Source organism: Antedon mediterranea, chromosome 2, assembly GCF_964355755.1.
Source record: "Antedon mediterranea chromosome 2, ecAntMedi1.1, whole genome shotgun sequence".
Lineage (NCBI taxonomy): Eukaryota > Metazoa > Echinodermata > Crinoidea > Comatulida > Antedonidae > Antedon > Antedon mediterranea.
In genome coordinates this window covers 30527304-30532303 of record NC_092671.1, presented here as the reverse complement: position 1 = coordinate 30532303, position 5000 = coordinate 30527304, and the positions used below count along the sequence as shown (strand labels likewise).

General features: G+C 33.3%; 1 long non-coding RNA gene across 6 annotated transcripts in view; it reads left to right on the top strand.

Moving 5' to 3' along the window:
• The first annotated feature begins 417 nt into the window (after window positions 1-417).
• The window catches only part of LOC140039827 (uncharacterized), a 5010-nt gene continuing 427 nt past the window's right edge, over window positions 418-5000 (top strand). Inside the window, exons 1-6 of one of the 6 annotated variants that reach the window (XR_011842627.1) lie at window positions 418-742; window positions 1532-1597; window positions 2479-2558; window positions 3116-3201; window positions 3768-3848; window positions 4455-5000. The exon at window positions 4455-5000 is cut by the window's right edge and continues 427 nt beyond it. This is a non-coding gene — a long non-coding RNA (uncharacterized lncRNA). Of the gene's footprint in view, window positions 743-833; window positions 968-1531; window positions 1598-2478; window positions 2563-3094; window positions 3202-3767; window positions 3849-4454 lie in introns of those variants that run through there. The other 5 variants (XR_011842630.1, XR_011842629.1, XR_011842628.1 and 2 more) reach the window with 5 other exon arrangements.

The following is a 5000-nucleotide window of genomic DNA, read 5'->3' as shown; positions in this document are numbered from 1 at the left end:
AGACCACGGGCGGCCCCGAAAAGCATCCCGAAAACCTCGGAAGGTCGGGCGGTTTTCGCTAGTGCACTCCCAAGTTCGATTGGTTTTCGCCAGCCGGTCGCTTACCGTCCGGCCCTCCTTCTAGCCACGACCAGGCAGACTCGCGTGCGAGTCGGCCGTGCCGGGTGACAAAACGTTTTTGCGATTGCGTTAATGATCCTTCCGCAGGTTCACCTACGGAAACCTTGTTACGACTTTTACTTCCTCTAAATGATCAAGTTTGAGCGTCTTTTCGGCACGTGAACGGTAAAACCGACACGGCCGATCCGATGATCTCACTAAACCATTCAATCGGTAGTAGCGACGGGCGGTGTGTACAAAGGGCAGGGACGTAATCAACGCGAGCTGATGACTCGCGCTTACTGGGCACAGCTGTTTCAAACATACGAATTAAGTCATGCGCCCTCAACGTTACAAGTCGTATCGCTGGAGTAACAATACATAAACAATTACTTACAAATCCACGTGTGCAGAGTGGAGTCAAACGTCATTTAAAGACATGTTTTAAACAGCCAATGAGAATGAGATAAAAAAATAAAGGGTCGCTAAAAATATGAATATTCATTAAAGAGTCCCTGGATGAAACAAGCACGTTGTCGTTTTGTTTTTAAGAAGGAATGTAACGCTGAAAATTAATGGAAGGGTGGACCATAAATTACAAGCATAGACCAATTGACGCACGTGAGTGACATTTCCAAATTAGGTACATGTTTGTTTGTCCGTATCTTTAAAAAATGTAATTTTCACTCTAATTCTTTGGTACTGCATGATAATTTAGTTATCTGTGAATGTTATAACATAGTAATGGTCGAGAGGTGATGGTTGAATTTTTGAGCTATGGCCGTTTCAAATTGTGTCATTTTTAGGCTTAGGCTTATGTCTACTCTAGTTGCAACACTGCCTTTCATGTGACAGCTGACCCAAATGAGTTTGGAAATGTTACATTATTTTAATTATTTAGGCCTGGCTGGGTAGGATAGGCATATACCAATATTATAGGCCCTATTTTTATTTTAATACTAGGCCTAGGCCCTTGTTAGACCTGTGTTCTCTAGCAGCCTACTACAGAGAAGCAGCTTTCCGGCTTAGTTAGCCTGGCCTTGAGTAGGCTAGCCTACTAGCCTAATAGGTATTGGTAGGCTACCTAATTAAAATTAGGCCCAGGATCTACGCCTAGGCCTATATATTTTTAATATTATTTAATCATTATAATTAATTTTAGTTTTATTAAATTTACAGTATTCATTACAAAAACTGTAAATTTAATATTATGAGGATTATATATATACCCTATGTAACATGTATGCAATAGGGAATATTATAGGCCTATATGTATGTAATAATTACAATATAAATAATGACAAGCATCATATTAACATTCGGTTTTGCTCATCACTGCATATTCAAATTAGTATGCAATCATATTAAATTTAATAAGTTAAGTTAATTTTATAAAATTGTTATAATAATTATTAATGTTATACTATTGTAGATACATATATAGAGCAGTAACCTGAAGTGGCTAAGCAGATTTGGACCATACCTACCATCTATATAGGTAAGATTATTTTGCTGTTCAAGAAGTAGCAAATATTAAATTGTGTACCATGCTATTAATTTGTAATATTAACAATCAATCACTACCACTGGCTGGGTAGGCTAGGCCTATATCATAGGCCTTATTTTTATTTTAATATACTAGCTAGACCTGTGCTCTCTATCACTAGCAGCAGCCTACAGAGAAGCAGCTTTCCAGCTTATTTAGCCTAGCCTAGAGCAATTAGGCTAGGTATAAGTAGGCTACCTAATTAGGCTAGGCTCTACGCCTATATAGGCCTATTATTATTTAATTATTATTAATTTTTGTTTAATATATTTACAGTATTTATTTAAATAATGTTTCTTATGAGAATACCTGGTTATATATACCCTATGCAATGACATAAGGCATATTTTGACACATGTGAGCCCCATAAACAAAAACAAGGAAACAAGTATTGGTTGTAAAGTTATTTAATATGAATGGCAAGTCATCGTTGCAGCATGCACGTAAAAGGAAAACATAAAAAAGGAACATTGGGATGCTCTGAAAGGGCCAAAACACATGTCTCAAAATCGTAATTGAAAACAAAATAAAGAGGGAGTGGAGGGAGGGAAGTGAAAATTATTTTACTTAGCCAAAAACTGGCGTGGTAATCTGTTGACAGCGTGAGGTGAAGAGGATGAGATGCTCACGCTGTCAAAAGATGATTGCGAGGGCGCCCCGCAATCACGTGATATGCCTACCCTGTATGTAATAATTACAATTATTATAAATAATGAATTTTAACATTCGTTTTTGCTCATCACTGCATATTCAAATTAGTATGTATGCAACCATATTAAATTTAATAAGCTAATTTTAAGTAATTCTTATAATAATGTTTTACTATTTTTTAGGTACATAGCGGCAACCCGAAGTGGCAAAAACATTTTAAACAGATTTGGACCAATACCTAGCAGCCTACCATCTATATACAGTAGGTAAGTTTATTTTATTGCTCAAGAACTAGTAAATTTTAAATTGTGTTTACCATGCTATTAATTTTCAATATTAACAATCAATCACTACCACTGGCTGGGTAGGCTAGGCCTATATTATAGGCCCTATTTTTATTTTAATATACTAGCTAGACCTGTGCTCTCTAACACTAGCAGCCTACAGAGAAGCAGCTTTCCAGCTTATTTAGCCTAGCCTAGAGCAATAGGCTAGGTATAAGTAGACTACCTAATTAGGTCTAGGCTCTACGCCTATATATTATTATTTAATTATTATTTTTAGTTTTAATATATTTACAGTATTTTATTTAAATAATGTTTATTATGAGAATACCTGGTTATATATACCCTATGCAATGACATAAGGCATATATGCCTACCCTGTATGTAATAATTACAATTACAATATTATAAATAATGAATTTAAACATTCGTTTTTGCTTATCACTGCATATTCAAATTAGTATGTATGCAACCATATTAAATTTAATAAGCTAATTTTAATTAATTCTTATAGTAATGTTTTACTATTTTTTAGGTACATAGCGGCAACCCGAAGTGGAAAAATCATTTTAAACAGATTTTGACCAATGCCTATACCTATACCTACCATCTATATTATAGGTAAGTTTATTTTACTGTTCAAGAACTAGTAAATTTTAAATTGTGTTTACCATGCTATTAATTTTCAATATTAACAATCAATCACTACCACTGGCTGGGTAGGCTAGGCCTATATTATAGGCCCTATTTTTATTTTAATATACTAGCTAGACCTGTGCTCTCTTGCACTAGCAGCCTACAGAGAAGCAGCTTTCCAGCTTATTTAGCCTAGCCTAGAGCAATAGGCTAGGTATTAGTAGGCTACCTAATTAGGCCTAGAGGCTTTATGCCTATATATTATTATTTAATTATTATTAATTTTTATTTTTAATATATTTACAGTATTTATTACAAATAATGTTTATTATGAGGATACCTGGTTATATATACCCTATGCAATGACATAAGGCATATATGCCTACCCTGTATGTAATAATTACAATTATTATAAATAATGAATTTTAACATTTGTTTTTGCTCATCACTGCATATTCAAATTAGTATGTATGCAACCATAGTAAATTTAATAAGTTAATTTTAATTAATTCTTATTATAATGTTATACTATTACTATTACTATTTTTTAGGTACATATATAGCGGCAACCCAAAATGGCTAAAACATTTTAAACAGATTTGGACCAATACCTATACCTACCATCTATATAGGTAAGTTTATTTTACTGTTCAAGAACTAGTAAATTTTAAATTGTGTTTACCATGCTATGAATTTGTAACTTTAACAATCAATCACTAACACATGTACAGTACAGCAGTAGTACTATCAATCAATAGTAATTAGTTAGTAATTGAAATATAGACATACTATAGTATTACTTTTACATATTCATTATCATTAGGCATTGTTAAAAGGAAATCAATACAATGCAATATTCCTTTAACATTTAAAAATGTACAATATTTTATGATCATTAATGTTAATGAATCATTCTTTGTTGGCTTTCTTGCATTTGTTTGGTTTTATTATTTCATTTTGTATCATTGGAGATGTGAAAACCAGATGAGTCTAGGTTTGACTCTAATCCACACTGCTGTTTTGTGACGGTTGAGTTTGGCATGTATTAGCTCCCCGCCTTGCTCAGAGACCCCCTTCCATTCTCTCATGAATGCAATAGCATGGTGCTCAAGCATATGTAGCTTAGGCTGTATTACACCTGGTGCAATATGCCTGTATTCTGCTAAAAATACTTGTATGATATTTTTATGGAATTAAAAAATACTTAATTTACACATTAATACATTTTATAATTTCAGAAATTTTGTGATGAAAAAGTCAATCTGTGGTGACTGTAGAATGGACCCAAGATCTGACTATCTTAGACATTTAAATAATAGAAAGTTCTGACAATTTTGTTGAATAGAAATATACAATGTATGATGTAATCTTAATTGAAAATTGGCGCTTTTTAAACTATGTATATAAATTAGGATGAGAAAACAGTTATTTGATTATGAGGTATGTTCATTTAATTAAATTTGTTAGTATAAACTTTCAAAAAGAGTGAAGATATAAAGAAGAAAAGCAGATTATGGAGCAGCTGTACCAGACAAAAAACTGTTCCCTTAAACGCCAGTGTGTTCTTTCACTTGTGAATGTAGTTTTGGCCCAGGTCATAGTTGTTGTTGAAGTGTAGCATGCCAAGCAATTTGGTCCATGCCCTGTTAATTTAAATGTTAGCGTGGTAGTATACAGTATCCATTGAAAATTCGCGAATGGCAGGTTGTATAAATGTATATAGGTTGTAATTTTACATTTGTTAGATTTAGTGCAAATTTGTGATGGTTTTCATATTTTTTAAG